Here is a 22762-nt window from a genome sequence, read left to right as displayed (position 1 = left end):
AAGCAGCCACTGTATCCAGAAGAAGGGAAATAAATGTGTTAAATCAACATTCCTTCTTCTACCTCAGTTTCCTCCCAACTGCTCATTCAAAACCAGTTTTGGATAGTTGATATAATTTTTAATACATTTTTGTATTAAAATTAAAATAAAAACCCTAGGCTAGGAAAATTACAAGATACTCTTTATAAATCCACAAATGGAACTGACATTTCCAATCACATAAAAATCAAATACTGTTTATATAATTGGAATAATTGGGGTAATTTATTTTTGCATACTTTTTTCTGCGAAGTACAGAGGTCTTTGTTGCAAAATGTTGGGTTTTGACTTTCAGTGAATGCAAGACCTTGCTAACAGCCAGTTTAATCATTAAGAGTTATTCAAGGAAAGCTTTGTAATATACTAATAATGCATCTAAATATTTATATTCTACTTAATGAATTCATTCTTATTCCATGTAAATAGCTATTTGCTTTATTGCAGTGTGCAATATGCAGCCATTGTTAATTACTGTTCATATTGATGGTATTGTCCATTAATTTTATTCTATAAAGCCATAGCCTATTACCCTTTCCATAAATTTTTCTGATTTCAGCAATACGTGTATTGTGCATATGTGTGTTTGTGTATACATATTGTTTTGCTTGTTCATAAATAGTTTGAGGGCTCAAAGAAAGAAAAGGTTAAAATGTTAACATTGTGACAAGGTTTCCTTGTCTTTTTGTTGGCTGTAGAGCATGAGTTCTTTGAGGTGAGACTTCAAAGGTCTTCGTGAAGTTGCATCAAATACAAGAAGACACAGCTTTCCTAGCTGACAGGCCTTGTGCACAGACTGTTGCATGCATCCTTTCATATCCCATTCTCAGATCACATGTTCTACCTGACAAAAAGATGGAACATGTCCTTCAAGTGTTGAGCATTATCAGGCACAGCACTGTAAAGCAAGCAAAGCATTTGTGCAACATGAATGCAAAGCATGATTGCTTTTTTTAGTGATATAGTAGCATTGCCTGTGGTGTTAACATTACAGGCCTTTCCATATTATACTGTTTCTATTTTCTCAATGAATGTCAGAATCAAGGCAATGTTACCATTCCAAAGGATTTCGCTTTACTGGAGTTCATGATATTAAAGGATACTCATAGACCTTCAAATAATGCAATGATAACTAAAATGGAAACATGGGCCAATATGTTCTTCTTCCTCGGGGCCAAACTAAAAGTCATGACAGCAGCCTAGTTTATTTAAACTTATATTTTTCCACAGTTACAAATTAATATACTTCCCTTTTGCCCAGCATATAGCTTTCTCATGCATGATCATTTCCTAGATGCTTATGAACTGGTGTATCAAATACTTTTTTCTAAAAGCTGCCTATACACCTGCATAGGGAAAATGATATTACCATATTCCTATAAATGTCTAACCAAACAGTAATACAGTTTTCTCGGCATGTACTTGGAAGGTAGATTTTCACTGCTCCCAGCAATTCTTCTGTTAGTGCTTGATGTCAGTGGCAGTCTTGCTGATTTTGCACCCCTGGACAGCAATAGCCCCCCTCACTCCCCTTTGTTTCCACTCAACCCACATTAAATGAGAATAAAAGAAATTCCCTCATTTTAGGTGGGTTACATTCTAGAAGTCAGTACGTTAGTCAGATGCCTGAAACACTTTTTTTTAATTTGTTTTGGATATTTCTATGTAGCTTCTTCAGAGTCCTGCTCAAAGTGACTTACAATTAAAACTACTTCATAGTATTAAAAAGAAGTCATTGGACATAAACAGCCTAAAAACGCTCCATAAAACAGAAATAAACCATTAGAAGTTTTGTAATATAAAAAACCTGAGTTAAAAAATATTTTTTTGCCTGACAGAGAAGTAAGTAAGCCCCAGACAAGCCTCAAGGGAGAAGACATTGCAAAGGTGAGGTGCCACCACAGATAATGCCTTGCCACTAGTCGCCATTTACCCCACCTCTAAAGGCTAGAGCACAGACAGGAAGGCTTGAGATGCGTATCCTAACTAGCAGGATGGATAGTATGGAAGGATATGGTCCTTCGGGTATTCTGTCCCCAAGCCATTTAGGCCTTAAAGGTAAGAGCCATCACTTTAAATTGTGCCAGGAAATATATGGGTAACCAATGAAGATTTTCCAGCACAAGGGTGACTCAGTTCTTATCATACCATGACAAAAGCATGCCATTAGAGGACTGAAAAAATTCTTTGAATCAGAGACGACCCTTCAACCACAAGTCAGGAACCAGTAGCACTCCCAAGCTATGAACCTGCTCCTTCAGGACAAGCTGAATCAGCAGTTGCCAAGCAGCTTCTCTGTTGACCAACATTACCTCTACATTACCTGGACTAATCTTCAGTTTATAATCCATCATTATCCAGGGACATATGCAGAACTTCTTCAGATTTACCTGACTTAGCTGTTAAGGAGAAAAGTAGCTGCAAATCCCTGAATGACCTCTCTCAGCAGTTTCATGTAGATATTAAATAGCATTGAGAACAAGCTAGAGAACACAGCTCCTCTCTGTCCCAGAAAGATATCACGGTTAATAATATCAACAGCCACTGAAAGGTTCAGGAGAACCAACACCACTCTCCTGGTGAAGGTCATCACTCAATATTGTTTTCATTCCTAAACCAGTCCTGAACACAGACTAAAATGGGTCTAAATAATCAGTATCTACCAAGACCTCCTGAAGCTATTTTCCCATAGAGATATATGTAATAGATTATGGATAAGTTCCCCAGTTTGCCCACATAAGACTTTTTACCTCAGACCATAGCTGAAATACTGTAGGTAAGGTAGAAATGAGAAGGAAGCAAAAAAGTGGATGAGTTAGGAAAGTGGGTAGTCTTCACCTTCCTCAAAGCAACTTTTGTAATACCTAACTATTCATATTAAACTTCTGAAAAACAAGGATGATATCTACAAATTGGCTGAACAGAAAAAAATATCAGAAATGATTCAGTGTATTTATTTATTTACTTCACATATTCCACGTTTCTCCTCAATGGTGGCTCAATTGAGCTTATATCTTCTAACCTGTTCTCCATTTTGTCCTTACAACAACACTATGAGTATTACTGACCCAAGGTCACTAAGGTCGCTTCCTCACGAGCCATCAACAGCACATCAAGGACAGGAAAAACACCATTCCTGTGGCACTGTTCGCATGGCTGCCATTGCTGCAGTGCAGCAGCGCCATACTTTCCCCCAAAAAACAGTGGGAAATCGCTGCTTTCTTGACTTGCTCAATTAGCAAGTCTTTTGGAAAGCAGTGTCTTCCTGTCGGCACTGTGCGAAGCACATCGGCTTGAGGGCGCTGCTTTTAGGTGCTGCCGGTTTGTTTTGTTTACCTATCTTTTCTCCCTGCGAAGCTCCAGAGGGCAGGAGGGCAGCATGGGTGTGTCCCTTCCTCTGTCCAGAGCTTCACAGGGGGAAAAGGTAGGTAAACAAAACAAACTGGAGGAAGCTCCATGCAGAGCTGCCCCTGCGGTCCGTGGCGGCTTCGGGACCGCCTGCACAGGACCATGTGAATGGTCTCGAAGCTCCACTGGCATAATTTAATCTGACTGTAAGGGGTTAATTTCACACAAAGCCTGTGTATGAGAGTGACATGATGTTCTGCTGGAGTTTAGAACTGAGTCAGAGCTGCTAACAGAGGTATAGATTTGAATGGCTGGAACTGGAGAGTTCAGATGTGTTTACTGTTTGTGTATGGACCTGTAATGATGGTGGGAAAATAATTTTTGGGGGAAATGACCCTATTCTAGCCAAAGAGGGAAATAAACTTCTAGGGAATGAATTCCTAGCCCAGATTCTAAAAACAGAGCTATTTTGTCTCCTGACGTGGAACAGAGGGAGCTGGCTGAATGAGAGATATGCTGTCAGATAAGGGCTAGTCTCTAGCCAAAAGGGGAATTTAAACTTCATGTGGGAGAATAATTTCCATCCCTAGTTCTGAGCTGGATTTACTTCAAAAGCTCTGAAGTGGTCCCACAATATGGGGACTCTGAAGGGAAAGCAAAATTGAATGAATACTCCAATAAGAGTATAGTATTAGAAGGAAGTAATTGTACCACTCTATTTTGCATTGGTCAGACCTCATGTAGAGTACTGTGTTCAGTTCTGGGCATTGCAATTTAAGAAGGATATTGACAAGCTGGAATGTGTCCAAAGGAGGACAACCAAAATGGTAAAAGGTCTGCAATCCATGCCCTACAAAGGCTAGGCAAGTGAAGGAGGGGGGGGGGGCGGACATAATAGCTATGTTTAAATATTTGAAGGGATGTGATGTTGAAGAGGCAGCAAGCTTGTTTTCTGCTGCTTCAGAGACTAGGACATGGAGTAATGGATTCAAGATGAAGGAAAAGAGATTCCACCCAAGCATTAGGAAATACTTTCTAACAAGGCTGTTTGACAGTGGAATTCACTGCCTCAGAGAGTGGTGGAGTCTCCTTCTTTGGAGGTTTTTAAACAGAGGGTGGATGAACATACTTCAGGAGTGCTTTGATTGTGTGTTCCTGCATGGCAGGGGATTGGACTTGTTGGCCCTTGTGGTCTCTTCCAACTCTATGATTTTATGATTCCTTCTATATTTCAGGCACCAGAGTTTACACCTGAGCCTCTGAGTGCAAGTCTGAATCACTGCTATGTAACTTCCAAAAATTTCTCTTATTTCAAAAAATTCAGAAATATGTAACAAACTGAAATCTTATGAAACAGCCAAATGCCATCTGAACTGTACTATTAAGAACATCTTAGAATTTGTATATAAGTAAGCTTCTTTTCTTATCACCAGATCCCTCCCTTATGCTATTCCCTTGAGGAGTTTAATAACATTCTAATGTTTTATGATTGAACTTTGAAAAGCCTCTAGCATGGTAATCTCTAAGATCAAACACAACAGAGAGAAAGGGGAAATCAGCTCAGTTCCTTAAGCCGGTTCAGTTATACATTTACTTTAGTGAGGTATGGGGTGGAACAATTGAATATATATAAAAGGTTATATATAATAAATCTTACCAGCAAGAAGATCAGAAAAACTGAACATCAGAAGAATTACAGAACATTCCTGCCTCTGACTATAGAGGAGGTGGGGGGGGGGATACCCCAGTAGAATGACAAGGTCCCAAGTAGAAGCCCCAGCACAGGGCAACAGCCTGGATGCCCCATAGCTAAGACCACTGTTGCTTGGTGTTTTTAACTGCATCCACACATTATTAGATATTTTAGTTCATTTGAATTTTACCCCTCCTTTTTCTGACCTGAAACAGACTTAGGGCAGCTGTTATGCTACTATTGCACTATAGCAATCCTTCGCAATGGCATTGATGACAATTCAGGAGATGAATGATTGCACAGCACAGTATTCACAGATCTGCAGATGAAGCCATGCTCTTTGAAACTATAACAAATATATCACAGATCTTATAATATTAAATATTTTACAGAATGATCTTCATTTTTTTCTCCTGCAAACCATCATAGAAAACTGAGGATAATCCAATGACAGAATTTGTTTTCACACCATAGAAATTTCATGGAATCTTTTTCATCAAATGGTAGTACCATGTGAGTAGGCCAAACCTGACGTCAGTACTAAATAGACAATGTTCTGTGAAAATAATTCCCTTCATCATTCTTCTGGGAAACAGGGAAAACTTTAAAGATAAGGGCTTGAAAAATGTTGTGTGAAGCTACTTGACGTTCTGTAAAGGTCCTCCCATTATATCTGAGGGACTTTTCTTTTTCTTTTTTTTTAAAGAAGTGCCAGAAACAGACTTTTACCTCAGAAATAAACCAGAATAAAATATAAATGATAGCATTTTTTTATTCTTTCTTTCCCCTCTGTGCATTACATTCATCCTATCTCACAGGACTGAAATCATTGTATTTCAAGCAGCATCTTGTATCACTTGTCGATCTTTTTTGTTGTTGTTTCTTTTTATATCCTATCTGTCTCTGTGGCTGTTCATTAGAGTCTTTTCCTCTACTAGTCTTTCTGGAACCATAACATTAAAGCACACATTTAACAGTAGATATAACTGTAGTCCACACACCTGTGTACACAAGGCTATATTCTCCACATTGGAAGTCATTCACCATTTAGTCCTTGATGATTGAAAATGACTGATAGGTTTATATGGAATAGCCAATTATTATTTTACTGTCATGCCAAATTGTTTTGTTGTGCTCAATTATGTTTAAAAATAACAAGTATTCATTAAGTCCCTTTATTGATGTACATGCTTCTGCCCACATTCAGTCATGAGTATAAGACAAATATCCACATAATTTGAATTGTTATTGTTCATGGACACTAGAATGTTAAACTAGTAAAAAAAAAGAAGGCCAAATTCAAGTTGAATGCCAGTCTACCCAAAACATTTACAGATAACCTGGTGTGCTATTAAAAATTTATCCCCAAAGGTTTAACGTACAAATATCATTACTATATTCTGTAGATAATGGTTTAAATTATTTTATTTTAAACCTTTATTTTTGTGGTTGCATATTTTATATTGTCTGAGGCTTTTGGGTTGGTGGGTTGGTTTGCAAAATCAGAAGTCGCATTACTTTTTTCCAGTGCATGACATAATGTATGTCATCATTCTTTTGTGGTACCCCTATCTTCTGAAAAGAGTTCAGCCTGATCAGTACCTTGCTCAGTGACTCAAGTCTTTGTTCAGATTCTTTAATATTGCTATGGTATGTACTCCAAGTTGTTACTGCATTCAGGTGTCGTTTACACTGATTTCAGTGGAAAATGCACTTTGAATTTGTTATTTTGTGTCTGTGTCTCCTAACCAACTGGGATAACATTTTCAGCAACTATACTCCCTTCCAACTTTTAGATATATAGCAAAATACTTTCCCATTCTAAAGGCACTTAAAATTATCACTTGTGGATTGAGCCGGGAGAGAAAATAAACCTTCTTTAAATAGCCAAATTCTCAGCACAGCCTGGTAAAATGGAAGAGGATCAATAGAGTCAACCTCCCTGTGAAGCCCAACCCACTCTGGCCAGTGAGGTCTCTGCTGTAGGGTCCAGTTACACCACCACAGGAGGGACTGATTCATTGGAATGGAATGCCTTGTACAGCTTGGCTCACTCACCTGCCTGTGGAACCAGTATTCTGGCTAGCATGTGAAAAAAGTGTGTAGATCCAGGCATGGGGTGCTGTGATAAAGGCTGGAGTCTGTGTTTGGAAAGTAGCAGTTGCCATTGCCAAGGGATAGCAGGAGGTGGGCTAATCAAAATCAAGGGGTTAGAATCTGTTCAGTCAAGAAGCAGCCCAGAATAGAAAGTGAGGAAAGCGGAAAGTGGATGCAGCAGGAAGGAACAAAAGTGGGACCCGTGTGTAGAGGAAGAGCAAGAGATCAAGAGAGGGTCAAAAGACATCAGAGAGTAGGGGGAAACCCAGACAGTTGACAAGATTAGGCTACCTCAAACTAATACTTCCATGGAGAAGAGCTGGGCAATGGAATTAATTACCATGTATAATTGTGAGGAAACTGATCCCTTTAGCACAGACCCCGAACTAGTATCATCTAGTGATGAACATCAACCTATATAGTGTGTGTGTGTGAGACACTGCTCTGCTTTTGTTTACAAAATTAGACCCCACCAACTTTATGTATGATGGAGTCACTATTTTCTATTTCTAAATAATGGAGTCTCTATTTTCTATTTCTTGTTTGGTTTAACTGTATTCTGAGTCCATGAGGGAAATAGCAGTATAGAAGAAGTCTAATAAAATTAATAAATATTTCAAATATTGATGTAAGGTAGAATGAATACATTTCCTGAAAGAAGTAAGTGAGTGAGACATATGAAGAATGGTATCGGGCCAAAGTGGCACCGCACCTTTCCCTCCTCACAAATAATGTACGCCATTTTTTGCTTCTTGCCTTGAAATTGCCTAGTGCAAACCTATGGCACTCCAAATGTTCATGGACTACAATTCTCATCAGCCCCTGCCAGCATGTTCAATTGGCCATGCTGGCAGGGGCTGATGGGAGTTGTAGTCCATGAACATCTGGAGTGCCATAGGTTCGCCACCACTGGCCTAGTGCCTCCAACCCTATTTTGCCTCCTTCCAACAGATGTAAGCAAAACATTTGCTCACTCTATCAAGCCCAAAATACAGACTATGAATCCTCCCCACAGCAGTAAGCCAATTGAGAAAATATTACCATGTAAATACCAATCAAAGATGCTGCTGCATGGCATGAACTTGAATAAGAGTACAAGCCAGATTGCTAGAAGATGGCTGAGGTGACTGGAGTTTATGTGGCAAGGTGGTGCCACACTGCCTCCAAAGGGGCTTGAGTGGTGTAGCAGGTAGGGAAAACAATGAACCCTCCAGCAGCCTAAGGAGTCCCAGAGCTCAAACAGGCTTTCACTGCACAAAAGTGTGGCATAAGTCTGTGAGCTCCCAGGGCAGCATTCCACTGGTGGAAGCTGATTAACAACATCTCCAACCCCAGTAATGTCCCAGCCCACACCCCCATACCAGCATCTGATCCAGACACTAGCGCAGGCCCATGGTGGCCTGGACTTCCAGGTTTCACCACCATGGAGCTGAGAGCCAAGGGTGCATCTGCGCCTTGCACTGGTGGGGCTGTCCCTTACCCACTGGCACAGCCCTTTACCACTCCCCATGTGTGTTTGCCTTCCCATCTGGATGGGGCTGCTCATTCTGTTGGATGGTATTTCAGTCAGGTTCACATCTGCTCCTAAATCACATTTCTTTCTTTTTGACCTTCTTATTCCCCTGGAAAAATGGAAACTAACTTCTCATGAGAAATGGAACCTCTATATATTTAGAACTCGTGGTTCTGTCCTGTGGAAAGCAAACACCTCAGCACTGTCATTATAATACCTTTCCTAGTGCTAATTTAAAGGCTAATCAACTACAATTTGTCCCCAATAACTACCCCCATACACAAAACTGAGCCCCCAGATGATGAAATAAAACAAAGGGTGATAGGCTCCATGTTTCCCATGCTAAGTAATACTTTTTATCTCATGAGGAAAGAGTAGATTACACTTTAGTATCAATTGAACTCTTCACTTGGGAGGAAGTTTACTGTCCCCTCCCATGCTGTTATGTGTTAATTTTCTTCCTGTCTTTAAAGAATGATTCCTCCATTTTGTTTGATCACAAGTGCTCTTTCCATTTTTTGAAAAGCAAAGTTCAGAGAGATTTCAGTGTGGTGAGGAGGATGTTTTAGCTTTGGGTTCATATCAACACTCAACTTAGGAGATCTTGAATAAACAGCTATCTCTCAGCCTATTCTTAGGGACATACGATGAGAAAACTTGGCATGAGCATTTCTTCCACTACATAGGATTGGACTCTGAATATAAAGATCACCTTTTACCTCAACAGTGTCCCATATATGTAATCTAATCCACCATTGCAAAGCAATGAACTACAAAGTTATTTTTTCTGAGAGTCCTATTTTAAGCAAAAGGCCTCTTTGTTTTAAAGAAACTGTAACAAATCAGAGACTAAGTAATTTCAAATACTTGAACCTGGTTCTGACAAGCTCAAACCTCATTTACGGAGACACTGCTAATGAAATCATAAGGAAACTATGTTGGCTTGAAAGCAAAAATAAAGATGAATGACCAAGGAATTATTGTTTTCTGTAAGTTCTTTGCTGCAAGTGCTAATTACAGGGTATGCAAAGGATTCAAGTATCTCTTAATCTATCATCTCTTTCACTGCCAGGAATTTTACAAAGGGTGTGAAGACAGAAAGGACTGGGAGTAATTTCATTTATGATTGAAAGAAAATAATCAGAGTAGCCAGCATTTAATATCTAGAACTGGATGATCCTATTTGCACAGTTTTGAAGAACAAATACATAATTATCAGTGATGTTAATGAAAGGAATGATGGGCTTTCAAACAGATGTATTTATTTAGACACAAAATAATCTCATCAGAGGGGGAAAAGGCTGACATAAAAAAGAAACCCATTGAGTTATAAGCAGATAGTAATTCTGCTATAACTGTCACAGTTATTCAAATAGGACAAAGCCAGGGCTTCACTGCCATTACACTGGGTCAGATGCGTGTGTTATCCGCAATCTGTGGAATACATGATGGTTTCCAAATGCAAGTCTGTTTCTGGTACTCTCTTTCTCCACCCCACTCCACACAAACACTCACGCAGAGAGGTTATATAGAGACAAAAAGGTAGTCGTGTGTGTGTGTGTGTGTGTGTGTGAGAGAGAGAGAGAGAGAGAGAGAGAGAGGGAGAGAGAGAGAGAGGGAGAGGGAGAGGGAGAGAGAGAGAGAGAGATTTGCTTTTCAATCAGCAATTACTGCAAGGGTAAAAGATCACAATTTGGAATCACTAACTGAATTTCTTGAGACAGAATCTGAACAGAGTTATACCCTTCTAAGGCCGTTTCCTCAAGACGGGCGCCTCCCTCAATCGCCTCCATCGCCGGCGAGAATTCACGGGCCAAGGAGAGGCGATAGGCCGCTTCGCAGATGCACGCATGCGAGCCGCCACAGCAGAAGCCGCAAACTGCAGGCAGCTCCCCGCGACAGAGCCACCTCTTCCCCCCCCCCGCCCCGTCCCCACTCCACCTTGTCCCTGTTGTCGCTCTGCTGGCCAGTCGAAGCCCCGCCCACGCTTCGCCCCTCCTCGGACCTCCAGGGTTCGCAGACCGCTACCGCTGGAAGATCGCTTTCCAACAACAACAACCCTTTGTAAAGTGGTTAGTTGTTTTAGGGCGGCCTGACGCCGCCCTGGGGAGGGGGAAGCGCTGTCAGGTTCGCACCGCGCCACCAGGAAGACGCTTTCCCCCCAACAACAACCCTTTAAAGGGTTGTTGTTTAGGGCGGCCTGACGCCGCCCTGGGGAGGGGGAAGCGCTGTCAGGTTGGCGCTGCTGCGTTTCAGCAGCGCCGCCTGTGCGAACGGCGGCCTGGGGGCAGCGTTTTTACCGCCCCCAGGCCGTCGTTTTTGGCCCATGCGGAAAGGGCCTAAGTTTATTGAAATCAGTTGACTGACAAGGATGTAACTTTGCTTAGGATGGCACAGTGCCCTGCTTTTCTGGAAGTAAATTGAACAGACCTGTGTAGGATTTTGAGCAGATCAATTCGGGATTGCCCTGTAACTATCCTGATAGCTGATATAACCTTTTGAATGGGCATGTCTGAAAACCTGCCCTTGATTTTTGGAGAAGTTGAAAAACTAACCTTACTTCTTGCAGCCAAAATGCAGAAATCAAGCTCTCTGATAGAGTAAGATATAGATTATAATAGCAAGAAATGTCATCTCATTTTTAAATGCCCTGGCTTCTGAAGATTGGCCACACACTAGCTGTCTGTACCAATAGTATGTTACCTCCTTGAATGTTTTGTTGTGTAGTACTTCTCTGAGGGCAAAAGAATAATCACTACAGTAGAACAAGCTAAGCAACTGAAGAAAAGCTACCAACTGAAAGTTTGTCCAAAAAATCTGAGAGAGAACCTAAAAGAGAAAACCTAAAAGACAAACTAGATCAGGCCACAGCACTAGAATAAAATGGACAAGATGAAGACTGTATTGACAAGTATGAATAGTCCAATTTTTTCTTCAAAGTGAAGAAAAAACATGGACACATTTTAAATAAAAAATTGGGCGAAGTGTATGTGGCCTCAACAAATAATAAAAAAGGAGTTGTGGTTTATATAAACAATTTACAAATAACTGGTACAGAAGAATTCAGAGTCTTTGAAAGAAGTTATATTATTTGAAAATCAAACTCACAGAAGGCAAGATTTACACACTAGAAATGATATATGACTCAAACAATACAAGAGTAAAAATTTATTAAAATGTCTTCCAACCCATATTGGATTTTTAAGAAGGAGAGATAATGATATTCAAAGACACAAATGGTGTAATAGGTCTAAAAAAAGATTGGTCCAAAAATAAAACCCCAAAAGAGACAAACGTTCCAGAAATATGTTTAATTAAATGGAAATGTTGCAATTGGAAGATGTTTGGAGAATCAAAAATTCAATTAGTGGATACTATACTGTCACAGGACCACTGCTGCACCCCCTGATGTCACCATGACACAGCTGTGAACAGGTCAGACTCTGGAAGAAGTCTTTCACGTTGGTCCTTCTCCGGGTGGCAATGGGCAGTCCAGGTGAGTCTGGGCTCCACTAAGTCCCTTGCACACACCCTGGGTTGCTCCCTGTGGGCAGCAGCAGCGTCAAGACTGCCCGCATGGAACCATGCAAGCAGTTCCTGACGGCTTACTTTAAGCCGGTGGACAGCCGCTGCCTCAGCCAATGCAAAATGTTTACTGTTGCTTCCTTAAAACATTTATACAGCAAGAAGTTTTCTCCTGATTTTTTAACATTTCAAAGTCTTTGATCATATCCTCAAAATTAATCTGACCTAACAAATCTGCTTCAATACTTAGAAGATAAGGAGGGCCCTCTTTACTTGAGGCCCTAAGCCTGTGCTTATTTTGCTTAATGGTTAATCCAGAGCTGTGGGTGGGTCACAAGTGGAACAGGTCTAACATGTGTACACCATTACCATGACCACCACCACTCCCTGGTTGTTGAAGTCTTCTGAAGCATCTCAAGCCAAACGTCACTGTATGAAGGAGATCTGAAGCATCTGGTGTACCAGCAGAGTCTTTAACTGTTATAGCACTCCAGTTCTCACATACTACATTACCCTGAGTGTTGCTCTTAATGTCTTTAGATGGTTGGCTGTGGTTGCCTTTTTAGTTAGGCCAGCATTTCTAGCCAAAGGATTTTATTCATGTTGCTCTTTGTAAGCGGTAAGGGTTTTTTCAGGCACTTGCAGTATGTTTCATGGATGCCTTTTATTGCAATTGGTCTGATATTTTATTTTATTGTTAAACAGATGTAAAAAGAAAAGAGTGCTCATGAACAGACCTAGCGAAAGTGAAAACAAGAACATGTCCTAAACTGAATTACTACAGTGTATTAACTATCATGCGGCAAATGCAAAGTCAATACCAGTAAAACAATGTCACTTATAGAAGGCGAAGTGTAGTAAAACAAAGCCAAGCACAATCTCAGCAGAACAGCATTTGCAACCTATGTTGCAACATGAAGATAAGTATTTGTGCTTACACAAGATCCCTTGAAATAGTTTACCAGTTCAACAGCTATAAATTAAAGAAATGGTTTATCAGCTAGTCTAGTAGAGTGCTTTTCACACAACGTTCCAAGGTGACTGAATGCAAGGGGGAATGGCATCAAGGCAGCAAGCTTCACCCAATGGACACGTTCACTTGAAATTATAAAAAGGTCCTATAGGTATAAGTATGAAATGGAGCTTGGATCTGAGATACTGTTTCTCCTCCTTCCCCGGTCCACAGTATTAAGTCTCCATAGCATGGTGGCTGAAAGACGATTTTAGTATAACCAGTGCTTGAATGGATGTGAAGGTATATCTTGAAAATAGACAAAAGTGTTGCAAGTGTTCAGTAGTTAGCAGTCCCCCGATTTATAAAGAGATTGCAAAGTGATGCAGAGCTGAGAAATTATACAGTACATGTGACTGGAGGAAAACGATTTCCACCCAGCCAAGAGAAGAAATTTGGTTTAACTGAACATGATAACTAATGGCCCAATCCAGATGGAGGGATGAATCCACTTGAGGAGGCAGAATGGGCCTGTGCCGTTGCATTTGACCCCTCCAGCAGTGCAAGGATACCCACACCAGTGGAGGTGGCAAAGGCACCACCACCAGCAAAATTCAGAAGTCTGGTCTGTCACAAAGTTGCATTCTGATCAGATGCCAGCATGGTGGGAAGCAGGCCAGCGCATTCCGATTCCAGGCTTGTAGCTAGTTGCACTGTGGCTGGGATTCTGGACTTACGCCATTCTTTTGGGTGGCATGAATCAAATGAGCCCTATGGAGGGCTTTTCAGATAGGTGTGTTTTTTCGTCTTCTCCCTGTGCCACTAGAAAGCACCCTGGAGTCCCTAGCCACTGCAGGCTGTAAATTGTACTGCCCTAGTCACATTATTACTGCTGTATCTCAGCTGTTCCCTAGTAGAAAAGTTTTTCAGCGAATGCTTGTGGTTAGAGTTGTATGACTCTTTTAAAGCTACAACTTGTACCCAAGAGCTGGCATTAACTTATCCTGTGCATAGTATTCTCTGAGGTTTGGTGGTTAGGGTTAAACTTGTCTACCAGATCACCCTTCAGCTCTGCTGAACAGCCAGTTCACAGGAGACTCTGATAGCTTCAATAACACATCTCTTTATTGCTTCCTCTGGGACTGGTTACTTGAACATGAAGAATACTAAGACATAGACAGGTAGGGTTGCCAGCTTCTGGTTGGGAAATATCTGAAAATGTTGGGGGTGGATCCTGATGAAGGTGTGGTTGGAAGAGGGAAGCGACTTCAATGGGATATAATGTCATAAAGTCCACCTTCCAAAGCAGCCATTTTCTCCAGGTGAACTATCTGTTGCCTGCAGATCAGATGTAAGAGCAGGAGGAGGAGGAGGAGGAGGAGGAGGAGGAGGAGTTTGGATTTATATCCCCCCTTTCTCTCCTGCAGGAGACTCAAAGGGGCTTTCAATCTCCTTGCCCTTCCCCCCTCACAACAAACACCCTGTGAGGTAGGTGGGGCTGAGAGAGCTCCGAGAAGCTGTGACTAGCCCAAGGTCACCCAGCTGGCGTGTGTGGGAGTGTACAGGCTAATCTGAATTCCCCAGATAAGCCTCCCACAGCTCAGGGTGGCAGAGCCAAATCCAAACCCGGGTTCCTCCAGATTAGATAGCTACACGAAAGCTCTTGTATCCTCCTACTGCCACTCAAGTGAAGTGCTAAGTTTCAGATGTATACACATAATACATCACATTATGAACTTAATCAGAGGCACAGATGTCCGCAAGTTCGTCTGTCATTGTAATGAATTTTGCCCTTTGCCCTTTCTCTAGTCTTTGATTCAGTGAAACAGTTTTTACATTCTGATAGATCATTTACACCCATAATTAATATTCTAGAAGAGAACTCAGCACACCTGCATACCATACAGAAAGGTGAAAGCCCACTTCCCCTGAAATTGTACTTGAATTGAAAATTGCAAGTGAACTTCCTGAAGACTTGGAAGATGCTCTCTTTTCATTGAGTATTTGCAAACAATTTGGTTTGGTTTATTAGATTTATATACTGCCCTCCCCCAAAGGGCTCAGGGTGGTAAACAACAGCTGCAATAACAATACAGTCATCATAATATTAAGCAACACCCATCAAAAAAACAAAAAAACAATATCAACAGCATGAAATAAATATTGATCATATTACAACAAAACTTTCTAACTACAATAAGTATAACATCTAACATTTGCACGTGTAATTCATGTGTGAGTGAGGTCATTGTGTGACCCAGGCAACTCTGAAACACTTTAGCTCAGGGGTAGGGAACCTGCGGCTCTCCAGATGTTCAGGAACTACAATTCCCATCAGCCCCTACCAGCATGGCCAATTGGCCATGCTGACAGAGGCTGAAGGGAATTGTAGTTCCTGAATATCTGGAGAGCCGCAGGTTCCCTACCCCTGCTTTAGCTGTTTCCGCAGCGGCTTCCCACTGGCATAAATGAAGCCGGTGGAGCACCGGGACCATTCCCATGGTCCCATGTGGGCAGTCCCAACTCCGCTGCTGCCTGCAGGGGCGGCTCCACACTGAGCCACCCAGGGTGTCTGCGAGGGACTTACCTTGCCTTCCTCTGCATCTCCAGGCAGCTAGAAAGACACTCCCACGCTGCTCTCCAACCCTCAGGGGTCACAGGGCAGCATGGGCGTGTCTTTCCAGCTGCCCAGAGCTGCAGAGGAAGGCAAGGTAAGTCCCTCACAGATACTGGAGGGGCCAAAAGTGGCGGCCTCACACTGGTGTGGTTCGCTGTGCAAACAGCACTCCAGGGATGGTGTTTTAACCATCCCTAGGGCACTGTTTTCCGCCCGTGCAGAAACAGCCTTTGCTTATGGTGATGGAAAATGCTGTCAAATACCCAACTTAGGGTGACCCTTCTAGGATTTTCAAGATAAAAGGTGATAAGAAGCACTTTGGCATTGCCTGCCACTGCATAGCAACTCTGGTTTTCTTTGGTGGTCTCCCATCCGAATATTAACCAAAGCTGACTCTTCCGCATGGGCCAATAAACTCGGGCTAATCACGGTATAAAACCTGTGTTGGGGGAAAACTTCACACAGATCCCACTCCTAACGCAAGTCCGCTTCATGCCCCCCCCAGTTTTTCGAGAATTGCACTATTTGCAATTCTTTTGTTTTAATATGGATTGCAGCCACAGCCGAGCAAAAGGCTGCCCTGGGAAGCATGTTACCTGGCCGCGCTTCCCTTTTTTTTCAGTCCCTGCCTCTCTGCTGCATAGCTATGGAGGGGCACAGGGACAGCAGCATGGCTGTGGAGATCCATGCCTGCCAGGCTTTGTAGCTATGCAGCAGAGGAGGTGAGTGAAAAAAAGTGCCTCCGCGCAAAGGCCCACGCCCCGGCCAACCCACTCACTGACCACGGGATGCCCAGTCATATGAATGGCCCAGGGGTATGACACCTGCAACCCACTTTACATTTGCTGTGCAAAAAGAGCCATAATTTTACAAGACTGGCCTAGCCTAGGTCATTCAGATCAGGGCAGTGCTTTGCATACAATTGGGGATATTTAAATTAATTGCGGGTGAGGGTACAGAAATGCTCATTTGTTTAAAAGTCCTTCTGAATTTGCTTTTTTATGAAGCCACATATGCAACTGATGGGTTTCCTACTCTGACTTTAGGAGCAAGAATCATTCAAATACCTTCCAAGCATACATCCATAAAGGCTACTGCCATCGACTGCACAGATGCAAAAACAACACATTAACTCAAAAGGCAGCTGATTTTAAATGACAAACATATTGGAAATTTGACAGTATAGGGAAATATTGGACGTAAAATGGACACTGGAGCAAAGTAAGTTTCATGCAAAGATTGCAGCTTTACTAGTTTCAGCCTGCAAGAGGATATAGGTTGTTCTCATCCCAAGAATAAGCATGAGTTAAAAGGTAGAGAAACAGATTTAGCTAATACAATATTAGTAGCTCTTTCCACCTTAACAAATAAGCATTCATAAATGAATGCAAGCACATGTGGGTGGAGCTGATTTTTTAGACATGTGATTCATGATGAAAAACATCTGATTTATGCCAGCACATGTGGGAATGCTTTTAGAAAGCCCCCATTTTCATGTGGAAATTAAATATAGGCAATGGGAAAATACTTTCTGTATATACAAATCTTGGTTGCATGGTTAACATCTGGAATACATTCCCTTTTTGTAAACTACACATGCCTTCTACTACATTCCAAGAGCAGCAAGCAGTAGAGTTGTGGGTGGATATTAACATGCTTTTGACTCCTTTCTTGCATTTTAGTCAGAGTGCTGGCTGCCATATGCCAGTAGTATGTCACTGGGCATGATGTAACCCAAATCTCCACTGGAAATCTGAAAACACTCTTTTACTAGGAATCAGCCCTAGATCATTGGAAATTTTTAATATATTTTTTCTTAAGTGAAATAAATTTAAGACAGGTTCTCCACTCTATCCTAAGAGGTCTTTGATACCGCTTTAGTAGCCCTAGCAGGTATTCCAATTACATGAGTCACATTACAGAGTTACACCCTTTTAAATCATTGGCTTTAGTACTTGGAAGGGTGTAACTCTGCTTTGGATTGCACTGTTGCTGTGCATGTTTGCTATGGAAAAGCTGCCTTCAAACCTCAAAGCTTTAGAATGTAATTCATGATATACAGAATACAAACGTACAAAGTCACATCGCTAAATATTAGGTTTGCCTTTTGAGTTCAGTTCTTGGACAGCTTATCCATCTATAAATGTTTTCACTAATTTCAAAGAAATTAGGCAGTCAGTTGACTGGATGCAAGTTAGAATCATAGAATCATAGAGTTGGAAGTTCAACCCCCTGTAATACAGGAATACACAATCAAGTTCATTAGTCCTACTTTACATCTGCACATGACTGTGCTATTGGTGTACTATAGCAATGATTCTGAACTGGTTTTTCCTAGGAGGACAAGACATTGTATTTGAGAACAATTGCTAAAGCAGAATAACACAATAGACAATGATGTGTGGCTTAAGCCCAAACAATAAGTACATTACTCAGAAAGGTTTTGGCTGATGCTGCTCAGCACCAAGTCAGCCCCTCCCAAAGGACAGTCTTAGTGATTCTGTGCCCTAGACAAAAGTTCAGGATAGGATCCCAGAATCACTGCCATCCCCTGTGGCTTCCTCTGCCAAGTCAGAGCAAGGTGCTGCCCTTGCTTTGTGAGAGTCAGATGGGAGCTGTTGCTGGAAGCTGGCTACCCAAGTTTTGGATGGAGCAGGTACAAGCATGCTGTTGAACAGGATGACTAAGCCCTGAAAGGGATGGTTGTGAGTGGCTGTCAATTTAAGTGGGTAGTCCAAGCTCAGACAGGACAGATATGAGTGGCAGTGGTGTGAACATACTCTCCCACCCATTGAGATCACTCTCCAACACAGGGGCTGGGGCAGCTGTCCCCATTGGTTCTAGTCATGTCTACCACACCTCTCCCCAACTCATCAGTAGTTGATCAGTGTGACAACTCTATGCTTTCAGATGCACTGAGGAATTTTTCTCTCCAAAAGATAATCAGTCTATCCCCTCAGAAACTGAGTAGCCCTTACTTTACAAATGATTGTTCCTTCTTCACACAGATTATGATTAGGATTTTTCCTTTTGTCCCTCAGAAGCATTCCTTCCCTCTTTGGATGCTGACTGAATTAGAAGCCTCACTGCTTCTTGCCTTCAGTGTATCTGAAGATAACCAAAGATAACCAAAATCTCTCTGTGTGTCTGTGTTAAGCTGTTACAAGAGAACACAGATCAGACCAACCCCATCTGTCTAACAATCCCTCAGCCAAAAGTACAGAGTTGTTCAGTCAATCTCTGCCTCTCCAAAACTCTCCTCCAATTGTCTTTTCTGTTCAAAATAGTCACCTGTTGATTAACTGGCTCTCTCTCTCTCTCTCTCTCTCTCTCTCTCTCTCTCTCTCTCTCTCATATGCTTCTACAGTTAACTCTTCATATTTAGTTACACTTTAGCAAAATCCTGGAATCTTTCACAATCAGCAACAGATGTTGTTTTATTACTATTATTATATTATTACTATTATGATGATGATAGATTTCATAGTTGCCAGACCTTTAGCTGGTTGTTGGCCTTCATTACAATTCAAGCCTCACCCAGAGGCCTAGGAAGCTGTAATGTATTGGTGTAGTATTCATGCAGATCCCAGCAGGGCTGCCTTCTGAATTTGACAGATGTTAATTTTGTGCTGCCCTACTTTTTATTATTATTATTATTATTATTATTATTATTATTAGTAGTAGTAGTAGTAGTAGTAGTAGTAGTAGTAGTAGTAGTAGTAGTAGTGATACAAAAACAGTAATACACAGCAAACAAGATCACTATGCTGAATTTTGTATTAAATCACACGTCGGACACTTCCCAAGTGTCTAGGACTGTGTGGTGTATTATTATTAGTATTATTAGTATTATTAGTATTATTAAATTAATAAGCCACCCTCCCCCAAAGGACTCAGGGTATACTGTATACTGGATCACAAGCTAGGGGATGGGATCTGCTTTGAAAGGAAATACATGGGTAAGTCTTTGATCTTTCTCAAATACCAACATTCTTCCCACTTCCTCTACAATTAGGAACCTCTCTAGACATTCCAACATGTACATCTCCTGCATTGCTTCTTCATCTCTTGTCTTATTTGGGGTACCTGACACATATGCATGCTCTTGTACTACTGCATTCTTCTGTCCAACTCCTATACTATTGCTGGATGCTACTTCTAATATCTGGATTCTAGACCGCCATTCTTCACATACTATTTCAACATTTTATCCTAATGATTTATTTCCAATGATCCCTGGGGAGATGCATCTTACATGCTGGAAAACTCAAAGCCTTGATAATCTACCAGCCTGTTGCCAATAACATTCATGAAGTTAATATGCCATTTCCTCTTTTTCTTATCCTCCACCCACTGTTTGAGAAATACTGGGTTTAATACAGAATATGTGAAGCTACACTAAAAGCAACAGACAACAATGAAAATAAATAACACTGAAAACAATATAATCAGCTGTGTAACCAAATATAAACCCAGAGTTTGCCTGAGGAAACCAGAGCTGCTTATGATGAGGGAGAGGGGAACACATGAAAATTCACTTATAAACATTACTATATTTTCACACTGGCCTCTACAAGCAAGGAAATTATTAAAATAAATGTTGCAAAGAGCAACTTCTAAATACATAATATGTAAAATGGATTTGGCATTGAAAGTTTCTACATCTATATGTGCCAACTTAGGTCACTTTGAGCTAGGCTGGTCCTTTGTCTCAAAAAATCAGAATGGAGAAATACTACAGAACTTTATATCCCCAAAGGAAAAAAAAAGCTAAAAGCAAACTTCTTGAAACATGAGTAATTTGTAAGAATGCAGTAAATGTCTTCAAGAGGCATTATCTGGCTCACCACCATCACCACAAAATTAAGGCATTGCAGCAAGTTATGCAGAGAACTGGCTGAACTTTACGGAGCTCCTCCAAAAACAGACCATCCCTTTTTGAAGCAAGCAGTTCAAACTGAAAAAGCAACAAATGCTTGAAGCCACAAATGACAGAACTACAGCGACAGCCTACAGCAAAACTTCTCATAAAATTTGTCACATACTGAATGGAAATATAGGAGGTCATGTGTACAGTACAGAGACAATGAATGATCTCTCATTTCCTTCAAACATGTCTTCATAACTTACAGAGTAGCCCAATGACCAGAAGAGCCTAACTGATTTAGGTATGGGAAAACCCCTTTTTCAGAAAAGAGGAATAAAACCAGCATCACCTCTCAGACTGGGACAAATTCCAGAATCCAGGAGGCTATCAAACTGTTAACATTGTTGGTAATCTCTCTGGTGAGAGATACCTTTGCATTATAAGCAGAGTGCACGGGGGGAAAGCACAGTGGAGCATCTCCAAGCATGCGTGTGTGCATAGGCACAAAGAAAAGTTGGAGTTATTTCGTAGTTTCTAACTAATAAAAGGAGTCTTTATTAGTGAACTCCATTGTGGATAGAAAAGTGGAGAGATAAGTTCTGTATTCTAATATATCTGGCCAGATGGTGATGGATGCATCCCTCTGCACACATGGTACAAATGAGAGGTAGAGGAATTGTTGAGAGGAAGAAGCAAGAATGAAGGAAGTCCCTGAGAGTATCAGTCTTAAACACCAAAGGGAGAGTGTCAGCATGATAGAGAAAAAGTGTCAGTGTCTTGACCCTCTCTAGCTATCTGACTTACTGGTAAGTCCCCCTCTGTCTCTGAGGCAGGAAGCAGCATACAGTCCTTCACTACCAACAAACATTAATGGCAGTAAACTAGGCAAGATCTGAGACAAAAGTATATTCAGTAAATCCTATGTTTGGCACTTGCCTTCTACAGAAAGAGGACTTGTTAAGCAACTAGTAGGCCATAATTGATTACTTGAACAATGCATTCAGGAAGGTAAATTAAGCTACTAGAATAAAGTTTTACAGGCTACAAGCCAATAGACTGAATCTAGTGAAGAAAAATCCATGTTTTCTAGCAGTCAGACATTGTGTCCTGAAAAAGTGAGACTTTTAAAAAGTATTAATTTTGATTATCATCATGTCAATTAATGTAAATGAAACCAGAAAGCAAAATCACAAAAGTAAAGAATGCCTGTGAGAAAACATACAGAATATAAGGCCGTTTCCGCACGGCCCCCCAGGCGCCCCCACGCCGGCAAGAATTCCGCCGGCGTGGGGGCGGAGGCCATTCGCACGCAAGCGTGCGAGCGGCCTCAGGAGAGGCCGGCGGATGACAGGCGGCTCCGCATGGAGCCGCCTCTGCCCCCTTCCCTTTCCCACTCACCTTGTCCCCGTCGTCGGCCTGCTGGCCTCCGAAGCCCCGCCCACGCTGCCCTCCGACCTCCAGGGGTCGGAGGACAGTGAGGGAGGGGCTTCGGAGGCCAGCAGGCCGACGACGGGGACAAGGTGAGTGGGAAAGGGAAGGGAAACAGCGTGTCCCCGGCGGTGCCGTTCGCACCGCGCCGCCGGGAACACGCTGTTGGGGCAAAAACACCCCTTTAAAGGGGGAGGGGGAGCAAAGCCAGGTCGGCGCTGCTGCGTTGCAGCAGCGCCGCCTGTGCAAATGGCTCCCTGGGAACGGCGTTTTTGCCGTCCCCAGGGCGCCATAAAAGGGCCGTGCGGAAACGGCCTAACACTATGATGAAAAATCCTTCACTACATTATGAGATTTATTATCATAGATTTGAAGGAGCCTTGTACCAGCTTCATTAGCATGGTGAGGGTCTCTCCACAATAGTTCACAAGTATTTCTTGCCCTGCTCAGTTTGGCAGATTCTTGCTTTTCAGAATCATACTTGTTTGGATAGCATGCTAAAGGACAGATGATCCTGACAGAAGAGGATCTGTGCTTGTCAAAGGCCTGACATAGAGTTGGGTGGCTGAATTTGGTGCAGGATGGCCAATTCCTGACTTGACCAATTCCTGGCTCTGAAAATCTAATACGTCTTATAAATATCAGAAAACCTATACATCCAACAATAGCTGTTGCAAATATGAAAT

This window comes from Sphaerodactylus townsendi, linkage group LG09, assembly GCF_021028975.2.
Source record: "Sphaerodactylus townsendi isolate TG3544 linkage group LG09, MPM_Stown_v2.3, whole genome shotgun sequence".
Taxonomy (NCBI): domain Eukaryota; kingdom Metazoa; phylum Chordata; class Lepidosauria; order Squamata; family Sphaerodactylidae; genus Sphaerodactylus; species Sphaerodactylus townsendi.
The sequence above is the reverse complement of the archived record's forward strand: the minus strand, read 5'-3'. Positions refer to the sequence as shown.